This window comes from Entelurus aequoreus, linkage group LG02, assembly GCF_033978785.1.
Source record: "Entelurus aequoreus isolate RoL-2023_Sb linkage group LG02, RoL_Eaeq_v1.1, whole genome shotgun sequence".
Classification (NCBI taxonomy): Eukaryota; Metazoa; Chordata; class Actinopteri; order Syngnathiformes; family Syngnathidae; genus Entelurus; species Entelurus aequoreus.
The window spans coordinates 3,813,174-3,828,173 of record NC_084732.1 but is presented as its reverse complement, the minus strand read 5'-3'; positions in this window follow the sequence as shown (position 1 = coordinate 3,828,173).

Genomic DNA, 15,000 nt, shown 5'->3' with positions numbered 1-15,000 from the left:
TCACTTTATGAGTGGGGGACCTTTTGGATCCCAAATATATTTAGTAGGATTTTATTTAACATTTCACTGTGATTACTCAAAAATATTAAATAATTAAAATCAATGGTGTACTGCATTATTGATCTTTTAAGGCTCTAATTACTAAATACTGCATAATTCTGTTTTACTATAAAAAACAAAGTTGTCTTTTTTTTTATTTTTTTTTTTACTTTATATCAACCTGAAGTTGATATAGAGATTTACTGTAAGTGTTAAATAAAAAATAATAATAATAATTTGACTTATTTTTAACAATTTAATGACTGAGAACCTTTATGGTCCCCGGGAGCCCTAAAGGTTAAAAAAAAATAAAAAAAAATCCATATATTTTGTTAAGGTTTGAAAATGAAAAATATCAAAATGGCCCCCGTATGCTTAAATTTTTCCGTGTGCGGCCCGCAGCTAATTGTTTACCGGCCCGCCACACATTCTGAAAAAATAAAAAAAATTGATAATATTGCAAAAATAAAAAAAAAACATTTAAAAAAAGTGGAATGAGGTGAAATCTAACAAGAAAAAGTTGCAATGTTGACACAAAAGCTGCCATGCAGGCTGTTTATTTTTTTATTTTGTCTTTGTTTATTTTTCTTTTTTTTGCTATTGCTAAAAAAAAAAGACAAAAAATCAATGTTATAATGAATTATTAGTTAAAAAATATCACTTTAAAATGTTTTATGTGGAAAAAATATTGCATGTATTGTGTGGTTGCCATAAAAAAACATCAAAGTTTTATTCGACAAAAGAGCATAATACAAACAAAATAATAGTTCAAACGTAAAATGGACAGATATATCTGAAGTTCATCTCGTAATTTAAGTGTTAAAAGTTAAAAAAAAACCTAATAAAAATGTATCACTTCATGAGTGGGGGACCTTTTGGATCCCAAATATATTTAGTAGGATTTTATTTAATATTATACATTATCCCGGGGTGGACCGCTCACCTGTGCATCGGTTGTGGACATCTCTGCACTGCTGACCGGTCTCCGCTCTGGATGGTCTCCAGCTGGCCCCACTATGGACTGGACTCTCACTATTATGTTAGATCCACTATGGACTGGACTCTCACACTATTATGTTAGATCCACTATGGACTGGACTCTCACTATTATGTTAGATCCACTATGGACTGGACTCTCACACTATTATGTTAGATCCACTATGGACTGGACTCTCACTATTATGTTAGATCCACTATGGACTGGACTCTCACTATTATGTTGAATCCACTATGGACTCACTATTATGTTAGATCCACTATAGACTGGACTCTCACTATTATGTTAGATCCACTATGGACTGGACTCTCACTATTATGTTAGATCCACTATAGACTGGACTCTCACTATTATGTTAGATCCACTATGGACTGGACTCTCACTATTATGTTAGATCCACTATGGGCTGGACTCTCACACTATTATGTTAGATCCACTATGGACTGGACTCTCACTATTATGTTAGATCCACTATGGACTGGACTCTCACTATTATGTTAGATCCACTATGGGCTGGACTCTCACACTATTATGTTAGATCCAGTATGGACTACTGGACTCTCACACTATTATGCTAGACCCACTCGATGTCCATTGCATCCGGTCTCCCCAAGAAGAGGGGGGGAGGTTACCCACATATGCGGTCCTGTCCAAGGTTTCTCATAGTCATTCTCATCGACGTCCCACTGGGTTGTGAGTTTTTCCTTGCGCTGAACCGTGGATGTCGTTGTGGCTTGTGCAGCCCTTTGAGACACTTGTGATTTAGGGCTTGTGGGGAGGCGGGGCCGGCAGACCGACAGCGAGGCGTGCCCCGCCGGGGCCGACTCCGAGATGGCGGCTAGGAGGCGTGGACGACGAGGGAGCAACGCCGCAATCAGTACAAGGTGCGTGGATCTGGTGTGCCCTGCCTAGCTGTTGGTCTGCCGGCCCCGCCTCCCCACAGGGCTGTATAAATAAACATTGATTGATTGATTGATTGATTGATTGATGACCATAGAAACCACCAAAGACCACAAAACTAGCACAAATTTGAGGACATTTTCATAGTTCTGTTGTGATGTCGCTGTCAAAAAAATAGCATTTGTGATTGCTTGCGTGCCTCATTGAAGAGTCACTGCACGTTGGTGTGTAAAGTTGTGCTGTGAGTCTGCCTGTGCCAGGCCGGAGTGTCTGGAGTGCGTCGGCCGTCTGTCGGCCATGTTTACCAGGCGCGGTCACGTCTGGGCGAATCGTCTCTCCGACCACTCACCGGCTCCTCCCCTCGCCCGTCCATCTGCGTCATCCCGCGGCCAAATTGTTCACCCAGGTGCCGTCTATTGTGCGCGCATAATTGCCCGGCGGTAGAAGCTCATCAAGGGGAGGCAGTGAAATGATTTCCTGGTACTCGGGGACAGCGGAGCGTGGAGCATAAAAAGATGATGAATCTCCATATTTCCACAGGGATCGTCGCCGCGACAGAGGCGGACTTGATTAGGTTGAGCGCTAACAAAATTGCACCCGTAGAACTCTTCCGCGGGTGCTCTTTCCTTCTTTTAATATGTGGGAGCTGTAACGAGGGCGAGGCTCCCGCAAACATGCCTGCACAAGCTTTTTTTCACTTTCTTCTCCGAGTGAACATCTTGCAAATGGCGCTTAATCGTCTCGTGCGTTGCGAGGGGTGGGGTGGGGGGTGTGGGGGGGGGGGAAATAAGAGCTAGCGGACATGGCTCGCGTGTTCATTAAGGTGATTTTCTCGGAGTTAGCAACATTTCACGTTCATGTGCTCTTAAACATGTGTTAGGCCCCGGGCGTGTTCCGTGGCGCGTAATGTAAACACCTTGTTTACTGCTGGTCACATGACGAGGGGATAATGCACCATGTTTACTGCAGCGTGGTAATGATCGTGCTTTCATGCTTTTCCATTAAAGGTTTACTGAAATGACCTTTTTTTATTCAAACGGGGATAGCAGATCCATTCTATGTGTCACACTTGATCATTTCGCGATATTGCCATATTTTTTGCTGAAAGGATTTAGTAGAGAACATCGACGACAAAGTTTCGCAACTTCGCCTTGCCTGTACCGGAAGTAGCGTGACGTCGCAGGTTGAAAGGCTCCTCACATTTCCCCATCGTTTACACCAGCAGCGAGAGCGATTCGGACCCAGAAAGCGACGATTACCCCATTAATTTGAGCCGGGATGAAAAATTTGTGGATGAGGAACATGAGAGGGAAGGACTAGAGTGCAGTGCAGGACGTATCTCTTTTCGCTCTGACCGTAACTTAGGTCAGTGATTTTCAACCACTGTGCCGCGGCACACTAGTGTGCCGTGAGATATTGTCTGGTGTGCCGTGGGAAATTATGCAACTTCATCTAATCGGTCCAAAAACTGTTTTTTTTGCAAATCAATAATCCTAATAATGTGCCGTTGTCTAGTGCCTGTGCTGTGTAGAGCTTGGCAGGGTAATCTTGTAATACTCCGTACCAGTAGGTGGCATTGCTTTGTAGAAGTCGGAACGCGCCGCGGATGGTTTGTCGTGATCCCAATATGCAGAGCACAGCGGGAGACAGCGTGCAGGTAAAAAGGTATGTAACGCTTAAACCAACAATTAACAAAAGGCAAGTCCCGCTAGGAAAAGGCACTGAAGCATAGGGATGGCTATTTAAAACAAAAGTAAATCTGAACTGGCTGCAAAGTCAACAAAAACAGAATGCTGGACGACAGCAAAAACTTACAGCGTGTGGAGCACAGACGGCGTCACACAAAGCACATCCGCACATGACATGACAATCAACAATGTCCCCACAAAAAAGGATAGCGTACGCACAACTTCAATAGTCTTGATTGCGAAAAAAACAAAGCAGGTGCGGGCAATAGCGCTCAAAGGAAGGCGTGGAGCTGCTACAGGAGAACACCAACAAAACAGGAAGGGTCACCAAAATAACAGCGCAAGACAGGAACTAAAGCACTACACACAGGAAAGAACAACAATCTGAAAATAAGGCACGACAACCTGGTGGAGTTTAATTTTTTTAACCTTTTCTGCTGGTGGTGTGCCTCTGTATTTTTTTTTATGAAAAAAATGTGCCTTGGCTCAAAAAAGGTTGAAAAACACTAACTTAGGTACAAGCTGGCTCATTGGAATCCACACTTTCCCCTTTTTCTATTGTGGATCACGAAATAGTTTTTTAAACCACCTGGGATACTATATCGTCTTGAAAATGAGAGTCGAGAACGCAAAATGGACATTCACAGTGACTTTTATCTCCACGACAATACATCGGCGAAGCACTTTAGCTACGGAGCTAACGTGATAGCATCGGGCTTAACTGCAGATAGAAACAATAGAAATAAACCCCTGACTGGAAGGATAGACAAAAAATCAACAATACTATTAAACCATGGACATGTAACTACACGGTTAATGCTTCCCAGCCTGGCGAAGCTTAACAATGCTGTTGCTAATGACGCCATTGAAGCTAACTTAACTACGGGACCTCACAGAGCTATGCTAAAAACATTAGCTATCCACCTACGCCAGCCAGCCCTCATCTGCTCATCAACACCCGTGCTCATATAGTGGATTGTCCGACGCTTAAACAGCAACAAAAGTGAGTTTAGTACAAAAGGTTTATTCACCCATAGTCAAAAGTGCAAAGTTGGATTGTTTTGTCCATGCAAACAAACAGACGTCCTCCGGAGGACACGAGAATCAAGCAATCTCCCAGGGTCCTGATCTCCTGGCCATTTTATCTGTTTCCCCATGCACCAAGGTCCCGTTGTTTTCGACATGTTTGTTTTGCAACATCCTTGAATCCCTTAGTCATGCTTAGACAATCAAAACATTTTGTAGAATGGTCAGAGCGACTCCATATTCAACTTTGTCCTACATCTGGTCCTTAGAATAGAAGAGAAATTAAATGAGCAGACATTCTTAATAGACACGGAATATAGCTCAAAGGTCAGAAATTCTACTACACTCACCTGCGTTCCAGCGATCGACGGAGCGACGAAGGACTTCACCCGATCATTGACGCGGTCGGCGGCTAGCGTCGGATAGCGCGTCTGCTATCCGACTCAAAGTCCTCCTGGTTGTGTTGCTGTAGTCCGCCGCTAATACACCGATCCCACCTACAGCTTTCTTCTTTGCAGTCTCCATTGTTCATTAAACAAATTGCAAAAGATTCACCAACACAGATGTCCAGAATACTGTGGAATTTTGCGATGAAAACAGAGCTTTTTTGTATTGGATTCAATGGTGTCCGAATACTTCCGTTTCAACCATTGACGTCACGCGCATACGTCATCATACATAGACGTTTCCAACCGGAAGTTTCGCGGGAAATTTAAAATTGCACTTTATAAGTTAACCCGGCCGTATTGGCATGTGTTGCGATGTTAAGATTTCATCATTGATATATAAACTATCAGACCGCGTGGTTGGTAGTAGTGGCTTTCAGTAGGCCTTTAAACTGAGCAAAGTACTTTACACGTTGGAACCCGTATTTTCCGGACTATGGAACGCACCGGTGTAGTAATTTAATGGAAATATACTTATTTTTCCATATATTAGCCGCACTGGACTATAAGCCGCAGATACTGCATATACGTTGTGAAATGAGCTATCTACACAAAAATATTTTATAAATCATACTCTCACTGGATCGGTTCGCAGCCGAGTGTGAAGCGACCGGGATGGGAATCAGCACCTGCAAGTCCGAGTCCATGGTTCTCGGCCCGGTAAAGGCTGGAGCGCCATCTCCGGGTTGGGGAGGAGACCCTGCCCCAAGTGGAGGAGTTCAAGTACCTCGGAGTCTTGTTCACGAGTGAGGGAAGAGTGGATGGTGAGGTCGACAGGCGGCGTCTTCAGTAATGCGGACGCTGTATCGATCCGTTGTGGTGAAGAAGGAGCTGAGCCGGAAGGCAAAGCTCTCAATTTACCGGTCGATCTACGTTCCCATCCTCACCTATGCGCGTTGGGTTATGACCGAAAGGACAAGATGAGCTTCCTCCGCCGGGTGGCGGGTCTCTCCCTTAAAAATAGGGTGAGAAGCTCTGTCATCCGGGAGGAACTCAAAGTAAAGCCGTTGATCCTCCACATGGAGAGGAGCCAGATGAAGTGGTTCGGGCATCTGGTCAGGATGCCACCCGAACGCCTCCTGGTAGGAGGCCACAGGGAAGACCCAGGACACGTTGGGAAGACTATGTCTCCCGGCTGGACTGGGAACGCCTCGGGATCCCCCGGGAAGAGCTGGACCAAGTGGCTGGGGAGAGGGAAGTCTGGACTTTCCTGCTTGATAATTGATAAGCGGAAGACGATGGATGGATGGATGATTTACATACCTTAATTGTTTCCAAACGGTGTCTGTAACGCAACAGAGGCTAGCTCTCCAATCAGCCAAACCAGACCTGGGAAAATTACGACCCACGGGGCCACATGCGGCCCATTAAAATTTTCAATCCGGCCCGCCGGAACGTTCCACATCATTTTTTTGGCTGGCACTGGAGCCAGCTACAGCTCGTGGTGCCCTAGACGAGACTTAAAACCAGGGGAGACAGGGCCTTCTCTGTGGTCAGCCCTAAGCTCTGGAACACTCCGCCCCTCCTTGTTCGAACTGCTCCCACAGTGGAGTGTTTTAAGTCTCGTCTTAAGACCCACTTTTATTCTTTGGCTTTTAACTCTACGTGAGTTGTGTGGTCCTCTGTGTTTTTAAAATGTTGATTTCTATTCATTGTTTTAATTGGTTTTACCCTTTAAAATAGTTTTTAATCATATTGTTTTTATATTGGTTTTATATTTATTAATGTTTTGTTTTTATTCAGTCATTGGTGGAGCTAAGGATAGTATTTGAATATAGTTTTTAATATTGTTGTGCAGCACTTTGGAGACATTTCTGTTGTTTAAATGTGCTATTCAAATAAAGTGGATTGGATTTTTTTAGACCTTTAACATCAAAACTGTAAGTCTTGAACTACACAAAGTATTTCAATGTTTGAAATTTGCACTTTTGGGTGTTTTACGAGTTATTACGGTAATTTACATCACAGCAGCTCAGACCAGGAACAAAGCAGAGTGGGCGGGATTCTAGCATCTAGCCCAAAACGTGCGTCTCAGAAGCAGATTTTTACAACAAACGTCTGCATAAAAGTGATAAAATATCATATTTGAGGTGTTTATTACACTCTGCATTCGTATTTTGCTGTTTTTTGTAAATTTTTGTTGTGTTTTGCTTGATTGTAAAAGATACACAACTATGTAAGAGCTGGTTTGAGAAGTAAAATATGTTCATATGTTGTTAATATTCAGTGTTTTATTGTTTATAGTTAATATTGTAAATCCCACTTTCTTTACTACTTCAACATTTATCGACCGATTTGAAAAATTCCAACACCAACCATTTCAACTCATTTAGACCATTCAGGTTTTTTACCATTTTTGAAATAAATCCAGCTTTTCCCGAAATTCCCAAATTTTGGGGAAATCCCCATTGAAATCAAATGGACATTCTTCAAAGTTCCACAACTCCCACATTTTTCATCCGATTTAAATATTTTTAACTGAAAAATATTCAGCCTGTTTGGGAATTTTGTGCTCTACTTCAATAATTCTAAAAAAAAAAATCCCTTATTTCCCATAATTCCTTTTTTTTTTTACATTTTCACCATTCAAAATTAATTGGCCATTTTTTAAACTTCCACAATTCCCACATTCTTCGACCCATTCCACCTTAAACACAATCCACCATTCTGGAAATTGAAACTACCCTTTTTCCAAGTTCGAAATAAATCCCAGATTTTCCCGAAATTCTCTAATACCATTTACTACCAAATTCCTGTTTTCCTGGAATTTCAAACTCTTCACATTTTTAAACCTATTCAACCCATTCCACCTTTAACACATTCCACCATTCTGCAAAATAAAACTATCCTTTTTCCAAGTTAAAAAAAATTCCAGGATTTTCCAGAATTCCAGCTTTTCCAAAGCCCTATTTTCACCCTTTTTTTCTGGCAACTACTCCTTCCACATTTTTTAACGCATTTAAACTGTTCTACCGTCAAAACATTCTACCTAATCAGAAAAAAAAAAAAGTTGTTTCTTGAACTGGAAAAAATTCCCTGTTTTCCTGAAAATTCCAGGAATTCCGTAATACCATTTCTCAATTCAACATTTTACTATTTCAACATTTCTCCATGGATTTGAAAAATTTGAACAACCACTCATTCAGATCATTAAAGTTTTTTCCTTTTTTCAAAAAAATTCCCGCTTTTTCCGAAATTCCCAATTTTGGGGGAAATTTCCACTGAAATGAATGGGACAGTCTTCGAAGTTCTACAATTCCCACATTCTTCAACCCATTCAAACCATTCCACCTTTAACACAATCCACCATTCTGGAAATTGAAATTACCCTTTTTCCAAGTTCGAAATAAATCCCAGATTTTCCCGAAATTCTCTAATAACATTTACTACTAAATTCCTGTTTTCCTGGAATTTCAAACTCTTTTCACATTTTTCAACCTATTCAAGCCATTCCACCTTCAACACATTCCACCATTCTGTAAAATAAAACTATCCTTTTTCCAAGTTCAAAAAAATTCCAGGATTTTACAGAATTCCAGCTTTTCCAAAGCCCTATTTTAACCCTTTTTTCTGGCAACTACTCCTTCCAAATTTGTCAACGCATTTAAACTGTTCTACCGTCAAAACATTCTACCTAATCAGAAAAAATAATAAGTTGTTTTTTGAACTGGAAAAAATTATCTGTTTTCCTGAAATTCCAGGAATTCCGTAATATAATTTCTCATTTCAACATTTTACTCCTTCAACGGATTTGAAAAATTTCAACACCAACCTTTTCAACTCATTCAGATCATTCAAGTTTTTTACTTTTTTCAAAAAAATTCCCGCTTTTTCCGAAATTCCCAATTTTTGGGGAAATTTCCACTGAAATGAATGGGACAATCTTCAAAGTTCTACAATTCCCACATTCTTCAACCCATTCCACCTTTAAAAAATTCCACCATTCTGGAAATTAAAACTTCCCTTTTTCCAAGTTCAATAAAATTCCAGATTTTCCCGAAATTCTCTAATACCATTTACTACCAAATTCCTGTTTTCCTGGAATTTCAAACTATTTTCACATTTTTCAACCTATTCAAGCCATTCCACCTTCAACACATTCCACCATTCTGCAAAATAAAACTATCCTGTTTCCAAGTTCAAAAAAATTCCAGAATTTTCCAGAATTCCAGCTTTTCCAAAGCCCTATGTTCACCCTTTTTTTCTGGCAACTACTCCTTCCACATTTTTCAACGAATTTAAACCGTTCTACCGTCAAAACATTCTACCTAATCAGAAAAAAAAAAAGTTGTTTTTTGAACTGGAAATAATTCCCTGTTTTCCTGAAAATTCCAGGAATTCAGTAATACCATTTCTCATTTCAACATTTTACTCCTTCAACATTTCTCCACGTATTTTAAAAATTTCAACACCAACCTTTTGAAATCATTCAGATCATTCAAGTTTTTTACCTTTTTCAAAAAAATTCTCGCTTTTTCCGAAATTCCCAATTTTTGGGGAAATTTTCTACTGAAATGAATGGGACATTCTTCAAAGTTCCACAATTCCCACATTCTGCAACCCATTCAAACCATTCCACCTTTAAAAAATCCCACCATTCTGGAAATTCAAACTACCCTTTTTCCAAGTTCGAAATAAATTCCAGATTTTCCCAAAATTCTCTAATACCATTTACTACTAAATTCCCGTTTTCCTGGAAATTCAAACTCTTTTCACATGTTTCAACCTACTCAAACCATTCCACCTTCAACACATTCCACCATTCTGTAAAATAAAACTATCCTTTTTCCAAGTTCAATTTTTTTTTAGGATTTTCCAGAATTCCAGCTTTTCCAGCTTTTTTTTTCTTTCTGGCAACTACTCCTTCCACATTTTTCTAACGCATTTCAACCATTCTACCATCAAAACATTAAAAAAAAAAGGGTTGTTTTTTGAACTGGAAAAAAATCCCTGTTTTCCTGAAAATTCCAGGAATTCCGTAATACCATTTCTCATTTCAACATTGTACTCCTTCAACATATCTCCACGGATTTGAAAAAATTCAACACCGACCTTTTCAACTCATTCAGATCATTCAAGTTTTTTACTTTTTTAAAAAAAAATTCCCGCTTTTTCCGAAATTCCCAATTTTTGGGGAAATTTCCACTGAAATGAATGGGACATTCTTCAAAGTTCTACAATTCCCACATTATTCAACCCATTCAAACCATTCCACCTTTAAAAAATTCCACCATTGTGGAAATTCAAACTACTCTTTTTCCAAGTTAAAAAAAAATTCCAGGTTTTCCCGAAATTCTCTAATACCATTTACTACTTCAACATTTCTTGACCGATTTAAACAATTCCAACACCAACCAATTCAGCTCATTCAGGACATTGATGATCCTAATCATTTTCAAAAAAATTCCGCTTTTCCCCAAATTCCCAAATTTCCAGGAAGTTCCCATTGTTTTTCCAAGTTGCTCAATTCCCACATTTTTCAACCTATTCAAACCATTCCAACATTAACACATTCCACTCATCACTGTCATGATCCGTGGTCCGGATCATGTTTTTGTTATGTTCTGTTAGTTTTGGACTCTTTTAGTTCCTGTTTGACACCCGAGTTTGTTTTAGTTATCATTGCTACTTAAGATTTTCACCTGCTTCTGGTGTTCGGGACGCGCACCTGCTTCTAATCAGAGGACTATTTCATCCTGCCTTTGCCAGTCAGTCGGCCTGGCGTCATTATTGGTTTCATGCCACAGTTTCGTGTTTGTTCTATGCCATAGTTAATGCTAGTTGTTTCATGCCACAGTTTCGTGTTTGTTTCATGCCACAGTTCCGTGTTTGTTCTATGCCATAGTTAATGCTAGTTGTTTCATGCCACAGTTTTGTGTTTGTTCTATGCCATAGTTAATGCTAGTTGTTTCATGCCACAGTTTCGTGTTTGTTTCATGCCACAGTTTCGTGTTTGTTCTATGCCATAGTTAATGCTAGTTGTTTCATGCCACTGTTTCGTGTTTGTTTCATGCCACCGTTTTGTGTTTGTTCTATGCCATAGTTAATGCTAGTTATTTCATGCCACTGTTTCGTGTTCATTTCATGCACAGTTTTGTGAGGTTCATGTCTATAGTTTCATGTCCTAAGTTTTTGCCTTAGCTTCCGCGTGCGATAGGCACACTTGCCTTCGGGTTGTTTTCAGTTGATTGTTTCTTAAAATTAAATCATGTTCCTACCTGCAAGACCTGTCCGGAGTCGTCCGTTTGCCTTCCCGGGAGAACGACTCCGCAGTAGGCGAAAACCCCATCGTGACAATCCTGGACATTCAAACTAACACTTTCCCACGTTCCAAACCAAATTCCCGTTTTCCTGGAAATTCAAACCATTCCAACATTCAAACTATTCTTACAAACTGCAAAAACTGAAATCTAAGTAAGATTAAATATCTCAAATAAGGGTGATATTTGCTTATTTTCCGTCTGACAAGATAATTCTTCTCACTAAGCAGATTTTATGTTAGAGTGATTTACTTGTTTGTAGTGTTTTGGTCCTAGATGATCTCAGTAAGATATTACAGCTTGTTGCTGAGATTTGATGACTTATATTGAGTAAAACATGCTTGAAACTAGAATATCAAGTGTTGCAAAGCTGTGTCACCAACACTCACACTTATAAAACTGCTTTTTCAAAGTAAATTTCAAGCACGAAATAAAAAAACATGACTTTGACACAATTGTGTCTCATAATTAAACTGACAGTTAATATTTAAACATTTAACATGTGACATTTCAAAACAATTTTGAACAGAAATAGTTCATGCACATTCAGATAAATTCTTCAAAATTACAATAAAAAAAAAATTGGCCGGGGGCCGGGCTGTAAATATATATATATATATATATATATATATATATATATATATATATATATATATATATATATATATATATATATATATATATATATATATATATATATATGCATATATATATATATATATATATATATATATATATATATATATATATATATATATATATACTATATTCCTTGCTCACTAATTGACTGAAAGAGCACACACTTGGCACGATGATGTCATGTTATCGATGGGAAAATGCATTTTTAGACAATATGATTTGCCTGAGCGTTGCCTTTTTGCCTTTCCATTAAGAATAATCAACTACTTTTTAGTGTAAGTTTGCTGGTTTCAATAAATGTAATGCCGAGCGCATATCATTATGTCAAGACAATTCCTTGCTCACTAATTGACTGAAAGAGCACACACTTGGCACGATGATGTCATGTTATCGATGGGAAAATGCATTTTTAGACAATATGATTTGCCTGAGCGTTGCCTTTTTGCCTTTCCATTAAGAATAATCAACTACTTTTTAGTGTAAGTTTGCTGGTTTCAAAAAATGTAATGCCGAGCGCATATCATTATGTCAAGACAATTCCTTTCTCACTAATTGACTGAAAGAGCACACACTTGGCGCGATGATGTCATGTCATCGGTGGGCAAATGCATTTTTAGACAATACGATTTGCCTGAGCGTTGCCTTTTTGCCTTTCCATTAAGAAAAATCAACTATTTTTTAGTGTAAGTTTGCTGGTTTCAATAAATGTAATGCCGAGCGCATATCATTATGTCAAGACAATTCCTTGCTCACTAATTGACTGAAAGAGCACACACTTGGAGCGATGATGTCATGTTATCGATGGGAAAATGCATTTTTAGACAATACGATTTGCCTGAGCGTTGCCTTTTTGCTCTTCCATTAAGAAAAATCAACTAGTTTTTAGTGTAAGTTTGCTGGTTTCAATAAATGTAATGCCGAGCGCATACCATTATGTCAAGACAATTCCTTGCTCACTAATTGACTGAAAGAGCACACACTTGGCGCGATGATGTCATGTTATCGATGGGAAAATGCATTTTTAGACAATATGATTTGCATGAGCGTTGCCTTTTTGCCTTTCCATTAAGAAAAATCAACTAGTTTTTAGTGTAAGTTTGCTGGTTTCAATAAATGTAATGCCGAGCGCATATCATTATGTCAAGATAATGGCACTAGCATTTACTTCATTTAAGAATATGTTTTAACATATTCAGAAAAAAGGTCTCATATTTGTTTTTGCTATCAAGAAAAGTACACTTGTTATTAGTGAGAATATACGTATTTTAAGGTATTTTGGGGTTCATTGAGGTTAGCTAATTTTACTTGTTTTGGAAAGTCTTGACAAGCCACATTTTCTTGTTCTATTGGCAGATAATTTTGCTTAGTTCAAATAAAACACCCCTCATTTTTGTATTTGTTTTCCTTGTTTTTGAACACTGACTTTTTGCAGTGCATTTATACGACATTTTGTCAGCATTTCAGTTCAACTTCAGCATTGGAGCATTCACACGCCATTCCTTAAGGAATTGTTTCTTCAGTATAATATAATAAAACATTGTAATATTTAATCGAATAATATATAGATCATGTAAACAAATATTTCCAAAAAAGTTGTTTACAATTCTGGACAAGACCATTCATAGTTTTTAACGTGTTTGATCCGCACTTTTGAGGATTCCTCAGGTTTAAGCCGCATGAATCCAATATTCCGGCATTAAAAACAAATTAAAACGTCTCCCGGTGTAGACAGACTGATAACATCGAGATGTGCAAGGCACTTCTGTTTTTAGCTAGGTGTTGCTCCCTGAACAGGAAGCCAGGGCAGATTAGCAACTCATCAGATTTTTAATAAAACTGGACACGTCGACGAGAGAGGACTCCTTTCATGGACTAACTCTTCTCAGTTCATTTGGTATTCTCCCCAAAACTGGAAGCAATTCAAGGTATTTTATTATGAGTATCAAAACTGCTAAATGGAGACAGCTTGTTGCTGCGTTTTTTTTTTTAATGGAACTAATTTGCCTGTAAAGCTATTATGATGGCGAGCACTGAGAGTAGTTAAGTCAGTCCATTGAAAAGCAGAATAATGAAACAATTAATTTTGTGTCAGCCTGGAGTATATACATTACATTACATTACTGCCGTGGTCCTGATAAAACTGCTGTTAAAGGTAAATTACTGTTATTTAGGAATTTGTAGTCAGGATTTGAAGCACACTGTTGTATTGTGACTTGTATGTATTTTAGTTTTTGTTTCAACATTGTATGAGATTTAAGTGAAAATATGAGTTTTTTTCCCTGATATTTTCACTTACATATTGTCAAATTTTGTAAAATTTCCATTAAAAAATACAGTTAAAAATAAAAAAAAAAGGTAAATACAAAACCAGTGAAGTTGTCACATTGAAACATGAAACATAAATATGAAACATGAAAATATGAGGGGTTTTTTCCTCATATTTTCACTTACATATTGTCAAAGTTAGTAACATTTCCATTAAAAAAATACAGTTAAAAATTTGAAATAATTTAAATACAATAACCAAAACCAGTAAAGTTGGCACATTGAAACATGAAACATGAACATGAAACATGAAAATATGAGGTTTTTTTTCCTCATATTTCCACTTATGTTGTCAAATGTTGTAACATTTCCATTTAAAAATACAGTTACAAATTTGAAAAAAAGTGAAATACAAAACCCAAAACCAGTGAAGTTGGCACATTGAAACATGAAACATGAAACATGAACATGAAACATGAACATATGAGGGGTTTTTTTCCTCATATTGCTCATATTTTTGTCCTCATATTTTTACTTACATGTTGTCAAATTTGAAAAAAAAGTTGAACATAAAACCCAAAACCAGTGAAGTTGGCACATTGAAACATGAAACATGAACATGAACATGAAACATGAACATATGAGGGGTTTTTTCCCTCATATTGCTCATATTTTTTTCCTCATATTTCCACTTAGATGTTGTCAAATTTGTCACTTACATGTTGTCAAATTTGAAAAAA